Source organism: Salvelinus namaycush, chromosome 21, assembly GCF_016432855.1.
Source record: "Salvelinus namaycush isolate Seneca chromosome 21, SaNama_1.0, whole genome shotgun sequence".
Taxonomy (NCBI): domain Eukaryota; kingdom Metazoa; phylum Chordata; class Actinopteri; order Salmoniformes; family Salmonidae; genus Salvelinus; species Salvelinus namaycush.
The window spans coordinates 54,655,798-54,667,328 of record NC_052327.1 but is presented as its reverse complement, the minus strand read 5'-3'; positions in this window follow the sequence as shown (position 1 = coordinate 54,667,328).

The window sequence follows — 11,531 nt, the reverse complement described above, 5'->3', positions numbered from 1 at the left end:
ACTCTTATCACATTTGGAGTATATGCAAATGCCATATACAAACTGAGCAGCAGATTACTATTTGTGTCATTCTCAAAACTTTCGCCAGACTGTACACCAAAAGGTATAGCAATGACAACAGACATGTAAAATTTTCCCCCCCATTAAAAAAAGGGAATGAACCAAATGGCTAAACGAGCACATTGCGAAGATTTTATACAGTCTCTGACCTAAACTACTCATCCGTACACCCTTCCTGTACTCAGTTCGCCCCAGGTCGACTAAGGTGACGTTGAGTCCAAATGCGACCAAACTTCTTTCAGCAACTAAACTACCTATCAGTTATTTTCAATAGAAGACACACAGCAATGTAACTTTAATGTATGACCTGGTTAGGCTTGTCCACTCTGGTGTGTGTGTGTGTGTGTGACCTGGGTAGTCTTGTCCAGGTCCAGTCTGGTCTGAGAGATGGTCCTCTGGGTGTCCTGCAGCTGGGACTGGAGCTGACCATTCTCCCTGGACACCACCTCAAACAACTGGGACAGAAAGACTTTTCATTTATACAAATGTATATTTTTTATCTACTCTACTATAACAAGCAATGTTTGTATTGGAATTCCATCCACTATATATAGCAAAAACAATGCCAATCCATTTTTGAGAGAGAGAGAGCGTGAAATGGAAACAGAGAGAGAGGGAGTTATAGAGAGCAGGAAACAGAAACAGAGAGAGTGAGAGAGTTATAGAGAGCAGGAAACAGAGAGGGAAACAGAAACAGAGAGAGGGAGAGAGTTATAGAGAGCAGGAAAAGAAGAGGGAAACAGAAACACGAGAGAGGGAGAGAGTTATAGAGAGCAGGAAACAGGAGAGGGAAACAGAAAACGAGAGAGGGAGAGAGATAGAGAGCAGGAAACGAGAGGGAAACAGAAAACAGAGGAGAGGGAGGAGTTATGAGAGCAGGAAACAGAAAAGAGAGAGAGGGAGAGGGTTATAGACGAGAAGGAAACAGAGAGGGAACGGAAACAGAGAGAGGGAGAGAGTTATAGAGAGCAGGAAAACAGAGAGGGAAACTCTTTACAGAGAGTGAGAGTTATAGAGAGCAGGAAAAAGAACAGAGAGAGGGAGAGAGTTAAGAGAGCAGGACCAGAGAGGACCAGAAACAGAGGGAGAGAGTTATAGAGAGCAGGAAAACAGAAACGAGAGGAGGGAGAGAGTTATAGAGAGCAGGAAAAAGAGAGGAAACAGAAAACAGAGGGAGAGAGTTATAGAGAGCAGGAAACAGAAACAGAGAGAGGGAGAGAGTTTATATGAGCGCAGGAAACAGAGAGCGGAAACAGAAACAGAGGGAGAGAGTATAGAGAGCAGGAAACAGAAACAGAGAGAGGAGAGGTTATAGAGAGCAGGAAACAGAAACAGAGGAGAGGAGAGAGTTATAGAGAGCAGGAAAACAGAGGAAGGAAACAGAAACAGGAGAGGGAGAGAGTTATAGAGAGCAGGAAAACAGAGAAGGAAACAGAAACAGAGAGAGGGAGAGAGTTATAGAGAGCAGGAAACAGAGAGGGAAACAGAAACAGAGAGAGGGAGAGAGTTATAGAGAGCAGGAAACAGAGAGGGAAACAGAAACAGAGAGAGGGAGAGAGTTATAGAGAGCAGGAAACAGAGAGGGAAACAGAAACAGAGAGAGGGAGAGAGTTATAGAGAGCAGGAAACAGAGAGGGAAACAGAAACAGAGAGAGAGAGAGAGAGAGCAGGAAACAGAAACAGAGAGAGGGAGAGAGTGTATAGAGAGCAGGAAACAGAGAGGGAAAACAGAACACATGAGGGAGAGGAGTTAGAGAGAGCAGGAAACAGAAAACAGAGAGAGGGAGAGAGTTATAGAGAGCAGGAAACAGAAACAGACAGAGGGAGAGAGTTATAGAGGAGCAGGAGAAACAGAGAGGGAAAACAGAAACAGAGAGAGGGAGGAGGAGTTATAGAGAGTCAGGAAACGGAAACAGAGAGAGGAGAGAGTATAGAGAGCAGGAACAGAGAGCGGAAACAGAAACAGAGGGAGAGAGTTATAGAGAGCAGGAAACAGAGAGGGAAACAGGAAACAGAGAGCGGGAGGAGTTATAGAGAAGAAGGAAACAGCGAGGGAAACAGAAACAGAGAGAGAGAGTTATAGAGGCAGTGAAACAGAAACAGAGAGAGGAAACAGAAACAGAGAGAGGGAGTTATAGAAGAGAGGAAACAGAGAGGGAAACAGAAACAGAGAGAGGGAGAGATTATAGAGACGCAGGAACAAAGAAAACAGAGAGAGGGAGAGAGTTATAGAGAGCAGGAAACAGAGAGGGAAACAGAAACAGAGGGAGAGAGTTATAGAGAGCAGGAAACAGAAACAGAGAGAGGGAGAGAGTTATAGAGAGCAGGAAACAGAAACAGAGAGAGGGAGAGGGTTATAGAGAGCAGGAAACAGAAACAGAGAGAGGGAGAGGGTTATAGAGGCAGGAAAACAGAGAGGGAAACAGAAACAGAGAGAGAGAGTTATAGAGAAGCAGGAAACAGAAACAGAGAGGAGGAAGAGAGTTATAGAGAGCAGGAAACAGAGAGGGAAACAGAAACAGAGAGAGGGAGAGGGTTATAGAGAGCAGGAAACAGAGAGAGGGAGAGGGTTATAGAGAGCAGGAAAACAGAGAGGACAACAGAAACAGAGAGAGGAGAGGGTTAGAGAGCAGGAAACAGAAACAGAGAGAGGAAGAGAGTTATAGAGAGCAGGAAACAGAGAGAGGGAAACAGTTACAGAGAGAGGGAGAGGGTTATAGAGAGCAGGAAACAGAGAGGGAAACAGAAACAGAGAGAGGAGAGGAGTTATAGAGAGCAGGTAAACAGAGAGGAAACAGAAACAGAGAGAGGGAGAGAGTTATAGAGAGCAGGAAACAGAAACAGAGAGAGGGAGAGGGTTATAGAGAGCAGGAAACAGAAACAGAGAGAGGGAGAGGGTTATAGAGAGCAGGAAACAGAGAGGGAAACAGAAACAGAGAGAGGGAGAGAGTTATAGAGAGCAGGAAACAGAAACAGAGAGAGGGAAACAGAAACAGAGAGAGGGAGAGGGTTATAGAGAGCAGGAAACAGAGAGGGAAACAGTTACAGAGAGAGAGAGTTATAGAGAGCAGGAAACAGAAACAGAGAGAGGGAGAGGGTTATAGAGAGCAGGAAACAGAGAGAGGGAAACAGAAACAGAGAGAGGGAGAGGTATAGAATAGAGGAGCAGGAAACAGAGAGGGAAACAGTTACAGAGAGTGAGAGTTATAGAGAGCAGGAAACAGAAACAGAGAGAGGGAAACAGAAACAGAGAGAGGGAGAGGGTTATAGAGAGCAGGAAACAGAGAGAGGGAGAGAGTTATAGAGAGCAGGAAACAGAGAGGGAAACAGAAACAGAGGGAGAGAGTTATAGAGAGCAGGAAACAGAAACAGAGAGAGGGAGAGAGTTATAGAGAGCAGGAAACAGAGAGGGAAACAGACAGAAACAGAGAGAGAGTTATTAGAGAGCAGGAAACAGAAACAGAGATAGGGAGGGAGAGGGAGAGAGTTATAGAGAGCAGGAATCAGAAACAGGGAGGGAGGAGGTGAGGAGAAGAAGAGAGAGGAGAGCAGAAGGAGGGAGGGAAACAGAGAAGGAAAAGAGGAAAGAAAGAGAGAGAGAGAGGGAGAGAAGAGGAGAAGAAAGAAGAGGAGAGAGAGAGAAGAAAGGAAAAAAGAAAAAGAGAGAGAGGAGAGAGAGTTATAGAGAGCAGGAAACAGAGAGGGAAACAGAAACAGAGAGAGAGAGAGTTATAGAGAGCAGGAAACAGAAACAGAGAAGAAGGAGAGAGAGTGAGAGAGTATAGAGAGCAGGAAACAGAGAGGGAAACAGTTACAGAGAGTGAGAGTTATAGAGAGCAGGAAACAGAGAGGGAGAGAGTTATAGAGAGCAGGAAACAGAGAGGGAAACAGAAACAGAGAGAGGGAGAGAGTTATAGAGAGCAGGAAACAGAAACAGAGAGAGGAAGAGAGTTATAGAGAGCAGGAAACAGAGAGGGAAACAGAAACAGAGAGAGGGAGAGAGTTATAGAGAGCAGGAAACAGAGAGAGGGAAACAGAAACAGAGAGAGGGAGAGAGTTATAGAGAGCAGGAAACAGAAACAGAGAGAGGGAGAGAGTTATAGAGAGCAGGAAACAGAGAGGGAAACAGAAACAGAGAGAGAGAGTTATAGAGAGCAGGAAACAGAGAGGGAAACAGAAACAGAGAGAGAGAGTTATAGAGAGCAGGAAACAGAGAGGGAAACAGAAACAGAGAGAGAGAGTTATAGAGAGCAGGAAACAGAGAGGGAAACAGAAACAGAGAGAGAGAGTTATAGAGAGCAGGAAACCGAGAGAGGGAGAGAGTTATAGAGAGCAGGAAACAGAGAGAGGGAAACAGAAACAGAGAGAGGGAGAGAGTTATAGAGAGCAGGAAACAGAGAGGGAAACAGAAACAGAGAGAGGGAGAGAGTTATAGAGAGCAGGAAACCGAGAGGGAAACAGAAACAGAGAGAGGAAGAGTTATAGAGAAGCAGGAAAACAGAAACAGAGAGAGGGAGAGAGTTATAGAGAGCAGAAAACAGAGAGGGAAACAGAAAACAGAGAGGGAGAGAGTTATAGAGAGCAGGCCAACAGAGAGAGGGAAAACATAAAACAGAGAGAGGGAGAGGTTATAGAGAGCAGGAGACAGAAGAGGGAAACAGAAACAGAGGGAGAGAGTTATAGAGAGCAGGAAACAGAGAGGGAACAGAAACAGAGAGAGGAGTATAGAGAGCAGGAAACAGAAAGCAGAGGAGAGGAAACAGAACAGAGGGAGGAAGGAGAGTTATAGAGAGCAGGAAACAGAAACAGAGAGAGGGAGAGAGTTATGAGAGCAGGAAACAGAGAGGGAAACAGAAACAGAGGGAGAGAGTTATAGAGAGCAGGAAACAGAAACAGAGAGAGGGAGAGAGTTATAGAGAGCAGGAAACAGAGAGGGAAACAGAAACAGAGGGAGAGAGTTATAGAGAGCAGGAAACAGAAACAGAGAGAGGGAGAGAGTTATAGAGAGCAGGAAACAGAGAGGGAAACAGAAACAGAGAGAGGGAGAGGGTTATAGAGAGCAGGAAACAGAAACAGAGAGAGGGAGAGGGTTATAGAGAGCAGGAAACAGAGAGAGGGAAACAGAAACAGAGGAGAGAGTTTATAGAGAGCAGGAAACAGAAAAACAGAGAGAGGGAGAGGGTTATAGAGAGCAGGAAACAGAAACAGAGAGAGGGAGAGGGTTATAGAGAGCAGGAAACAGAGAGAGGGAAACAGAAAGAGAGGGAGAGAGTTATAGAGAGCAGGAAACAGAAACAGAGAGAGGGAGAGGGTTATAGAGAGCAGGAAACAGAAACAGAGAGAGGGAGAGGGTTATAGAGAGCAGGAAACAGAGAGAGGGAAACAGAAAGAGAGGGAGAGAGTTATAGAGAGCAGGAAACAGAGAGGGAAACAGAAACAGAGGGAGAGAGTTATAGAGAGCAGGAAACAGAAACAGAGAGAGGGAGAGAGTTATAGAGAGCAGGAAACAGAGAGGGAAACAGAAAACAGGGGAGGAGTTATAGAGAGCAGAAACAGAAAACAGAGAGAGGGAGAGAGTTATAGAGAGCAGGAAACAGAGAGAGGGAAACAGAAACCAGAGAGGGAGAGGAGTTATAGAGAGCAGGAACAGAAACAGAGGAGGGAGGGTTATAGAGAGCAGAAACAGAAACAGAGAGAGGGAGAGGGTTATGAGAGCGGAACAGAGAGGAACAGAAACAGAGAGAGGGAGAGAGTTATAGAGAGCAGGAAACAGAAACAGAGAGAGGGAAACAGAAACAGAGAGAGGGAGAGGGTTATAGAGAGCAGGAAACAGAGAGGGAAACAGAAACAGAGAGAGGGAGAGCGGGAGACATGGAGAGAGAAAGAGTCTGAAAACAGACAGGATGGGACTCCCAATATTGACTAGACCCTTCCAACCATTCAAACTTTATTCCATGTCCCTACCTTCTTGTAATCGTTGGTCTCAGAGCCTCTCTCGATGTACGAGTACAGTCATTACAGACACGTCGAGTTACGCTGGGTTAAGGAACAGGTCCAGAGTATATTATAACGGACAGTCAGGAAACAGGATCGAGATATTATAATGACAGTCAGGAAACACAGGACAGAGATATTATTAACGACAGTCAGGAAAAACAGGTCAGAAGATATTATAACGACAGCAGGAAACAGGTCAGAGATAGTATAACCAGTCAGGAACAGAACAGAGATATTATTACGAGTCAGGAAACAGGACAGAGATATTATACGACAGTCAGGAAACAGGGACAAGATATTATTACGACAGTCAGAAACGGACAGAGTATATTACGACAGTCAGGAAACAGGACAAGATATTATTCGACAGTCAGGAAAACAGGACAAGAGATATTATTACAGGGACAGCAGGAAAATACAGCGAACAGAGATATTATTACGACAGTCAGGAAACAGGACAGAGATATTATAACGACAGTCAGGAAACAGGTCAGAGATATTATAACGACAGTCAGGAAACAGAACAGAGATATTATTACGAGAGTCAGGAAACAGGACAGAGATATTATAACGACAGTCAGGAAACAGGACAGAGATATTATTACGACAGTCAGGAAACAGGACAGAGATATTATTACGACAGTCAGGAAACAGGACAGAGATATTATAACGACAGTCAGGAAACAGGACAGAGATATTATAACGACAGTCAGGAAACAGGACAGAGATATTATAATGACAGTCAGGAAACAGGACAGAGATATTATTACGACAGTCAGGAAACAGGACAGAGATATTATAACGACAGTCAGGAAACAGGTCAGAGATATTATAACGACAGTCAGGAAACAGGTCAGAGATATTATAACGACAGTCAGGAAACAGAACAGAGATATTATTACGAGAGTCAGGAAACAGGACAGAGATATTATAACGACAGTCAGGAAACAGGACAGAGATATTATTACGACAGTCGGAACAGGACAGTATAGATCAGGAAACAGCCAGAGATATTATAATGACAGTCAGGAAACAGGCAATAGATATTATAATGACAGTCAGGAAACAGGCCAGAGATGTTATAATGACAGTCAGGAAACAGGCCAGAGATATTATAATGACAGTCAGGAAACAGGTCAGAGTTATTATAATGACTCCTCAGATATGACTCACTACTATGACAGTCAGGAAACAGGACAGAGATATTATAATGACAGTCAGGAAACAGGCCAGAGATATTATAATGACAGTCAGGAAACAGGACAGAGATATTATAATGACAGTCAGAAACAGTCAAATATTAAACGACTCCTCATATGATCACTATAGGACAGTCAGGAAAGGACGAGATATTTAACGAAGCATGAACAGGACAGAGATATATACGACATGGGAAACAGGTCAGAGATATTATAATGACAGTCAGGGAACAGGACAGAGATATTATAATGACAGTCAGGAAACAGGACAGAGATATTATAATGACAGTCAGGAAACAGGTCAGAGATATTATAATGACTCCTCAGATATGACTCACTACTATGACAGTCAGGAAACAGGCCAGAGATATTATAATGACAGTCAGGAAACAGGCCAGAGATGTTATAATGACAGTCAGGAAACAGGTCAGTTCAAAGTGTAAAGGTCAGATCCATACCTGGTGCTGGAGTGCCCACTGCCTCCAAACCCCTCCTCTCCTCTGGGCTCGTTGTCATCACTCTACAGGACCACAGAGATCAGTAGGTCAATACATTATGGATGTCAATGTCCTCATTACGACAGGTTATTACCAGGATATAAACCTAGTAACCTTATAACCACTCATTATGGATGTCAATGTCATCATTACGACAGGTTATTACCAGGATATAAACCTAGTAACCTTATAACCACTCATTATGGATGTCAATGTCATCATTACGACAGGTTATTACTAGGATATAAACCTAGTAACCTTATAAATCAGTGCACTAATCAGTGCAGATGGAACCGGCCAGCTAGTTGTTTAGACCAATCAGTGCGGATGGAGCAGGCCAGCTAGTTGTTTAGACCAATCAGTGCAGATGGAGCAGGCCAGCTAGTTGTTTAGACCAATCAGTGCAGATGGAACCGGCCAGCTAGTTGTTTAGACCAATCAGTGCAGATGGAGAAGGCCAGCTAGTTGTTTAGACCATCAGTGCAGATGGAACAGGCCAGCTAGTTGTGAGACCAATCAGTGCAGATGAACCGGCCAGCTAGTTGTTTAGACCATCAGTGCAGATGGAGAAGGCCAGCTAGTTGTTTAGACCATCAGTGCAGATGGAACCGGCCAGCTAGTTGTTTAGACCAATCAGTGCAGGATGGAACCGGCAGCTAGTTGTTTAGACCAATCAGTGCAGATGGAACAGGCCAGCTAGTTGTTTAGACCAATCAGTGCAGATGGAGCAGGCAAGTAGTTGTTTAGACCAATCAGTGCGATGGAGAAGGCAGCTAGTTGTTTAGACCAATCAGTGCAGATGGAGAGGCAGCTAGTTGTTTAGACAATTAGTGCAGATGGAAACGGCCAGCTAGTTGTTTAGACCAATCAGTGCAAATGGAGCAGGCCAAGCAGTTGTTTAGACCAATCAGTGCAGATGGACGGCCAGCTAGTTGTTTAGACCAATCGTGCAGATGGAGCAGGCCAGCTAGTTGTTTAGACCAATCAGTGCAGATGGAACAGGCCGCTAGTTGTTTAGACCAACAGTGCAGATGGGAACGCCAGCTAGTTGTTTAGACCAATCAGTGCAGATGGAGAAGGCCAAGCTAGTTGTTAGACCAATCAGTGCAGATGGAACAGGCCAGCTAGTTGTTTAGACCAATCAGTGCAGATGGAACGGCCAGCTAGTTGTTTAGACCAATCAGTGCAGTGGAGAGGCAAGCTAGTTGTTTTGACCAATCAGTGCAGATGGAACAGGCCAGCTAGTTGTTTAGACCAATCAGTGCAGATGGAGAAGGCAAGCTAGTTGTTTAGACCAATCCAGTGCAGATGGAACAGGCCAGCCAGTTGTTTAGACCAATCAGTGCAGATGGAGAAGGCAAGCTAGTTGTTTAGACCAATCAGTGCAGATGGAGAGGCAGCTAGTTGTTTAGACCAATCCGTGCAGATGGAGAAGGCAAGCTAGTTGTTTAGACCAATCAGTGCAGATGGGCAGGCCAGCTAGTTGTTAGACCAATCAGTGCAGATGGAGCAGGCCAGCTAGTTGTTTAGACCAATCAGTGCAGATGGAGCAGGCCAGCTAGTTGTTTAGACCAATCAGTGCAGATGGAACAGGCCAGCTAGTTGTTTAGACCAATCAGTGCAAATGGAGCAGGCCAGCTAGTTGTTTAGACCAATCAGTGCAGATGGAACCGGCCAGCTAGTTGTTTAGACCAATCAGTGCAGATGGAGCAGGCCAGCTAGTTGTTTAGACCAATCAGTGCAGATGGAACGCCAGCTAGTTGTTTAGACCAATCAGTGCAGATGGAAACGGCCAGCTGTTGTTTAGACCAATCAGTGCAGATGGAGAAGCAAGCTAGTTGTTTAGACCAATCAGTGCAGATGGAGAAGGCAGCTAGTTGTTTAGACAATTAGTGCAGATGGCGGCCAGCTAGTTGTTTAGACCAATCAGTGCAGATGGAACAGGCCAGCTAGTTGTTTAGACAATCAGTGCAGATGGAACGGCAGCTAGTTGTTTAGACAATACAGTGCAGATGGAGAAGGCAGTAGTTGTTAGACCAATCAGTGCAGATGGAGCAGGCCAGCTAGTTGTTTAGACCAATCAGTGCAGATGGAACCGGCAAGCTAGTTGTTTAGACCAATCAGTGCAGATGGAACAGGCCAGCTAGTTGTTTAGTCCAATCAGTGCAGATGGAACCGGGCAGCTAGTTGTTTAGACCAATCAGTGCAGATGGAACAGGCCAGCTAGTTGTTTAGACCAATCAGTGCAGATGGAGAAGGCAAGCTAGTTGTTTAGACCAATCAGTGCGATGGAACAGGCCAGCAGTTGTTTAGACCAATCAGTGCAGATGAGAAGGCAAGCTAGTTGTTTTAGACCAATCAGTGCAGATGGAGCAGGCCAGCTAGTTGTTTAGAACAATCAGTGCGATGGAGAAGGCAGCTAGTTGTTAGACAATCATGCAGATGGAGCAGGCCAGCTAGTGTGTTTAGACCAATCAGTGCAGATGGAGCAGGCCAGCTAGTTGTTTAGACCAATCAGTGCAGATGGAACAGGGCCAGCTAGTTGTTTAGACCAATCAGTGCAAATGGGCAGGCCAGCTAGTTGTTTAGACCAATCAGTGCAGAATGGAGCAGGCCAGCTAGTTGTTTAGACCAATCAGTGCAGATGGAACGGCCAGCTAGTTGTTTAGACCAATCAGTGCAGATGGAGCAGGCCAGCTAGTTGTTTAGACCAATCAGTGCAGATGGACCGGCCAGCTAGTTGTTAGACCAATCAGTGCAATGGAAGCCATGCGTTGTTTAGACCAATCAGTGCAGATGGAGAAGGCAGCTAGGTGTTTAGACCAATCAGTGCAGATGGAACAGGCCCGCTAGTTGTTTAGACCAATCAGTGCAGATGGAGAAGGCAAGCTAGTTGTTTAGACCAATCAGTGCAGATGGAACAGGCCAGCTAGTTGTTTAGACCAATCAGTGCAGATGGAGAAGGCAAGCTAGTTGTTAGACCAATCAGGGCAGATGGAACAGGCAGCTAGTTGTTTAGACCAATCAGTGCAGATGGAGCCGGCCAGCTAGTTGTTTAGACCAATCAGTGCAGATGGAGCAGGCCAGCTAGTTGTTTAGACCAATCAGTGCAGATGGAACCGGCCAGTAGTTGTTTAGGACCAATCAGTGCAGATGGAGCAGGCAGCTAGTTGTTTAGACCAATCAGTGCAGATGGAAGGCCAGCTAGTTGTTTAGACCAATCAGTGCAGAGGAGCAGGCCAGCTAGTGTTTAGACCAATCAGTGGCAGATGGAGAAGGCCAGCTAGTTGTTTAGACCAATCAGTGCAGATGGAGTAAGGCAAGCTAGTTGTTTAGACCAATCAGTGCAGATGGAACAGGCCAGCTAGTTGTTTAGACCAATCAGTGCAGATGGAGAAGGCAAGCTAGTTGTTTAGACCAATCAGTGCAGATGGAAAGGCCAGGGCTAGTTGTTTAGTCCAATCAGTGCAGATGGAACCGGGCAGATAGTTGTTTAGACCAATCAGTGCAGACAGAGCAGGCAAGATAGTTGTTTAGACCAATCAGTGAGGACAGAACAGGCAAGATAGTTGTTTAGACCAATCAGTGCAGATGGAAAGGCAGCCTAGTTGTTTAGACCAATCAGTGCAGATGGAGAAGGCAAGCTAGTTGTTTAGACCAATCAGTGCAGATGGAGCAGGCACAGCTAGTTGTTTAGACCAATCAGTGCAGATGGAGCAGGCCAGCTAGTTGTTTAGACCAATCAGTGCAGATGGAGCAGGCCAGCTAGTTGTTTAGA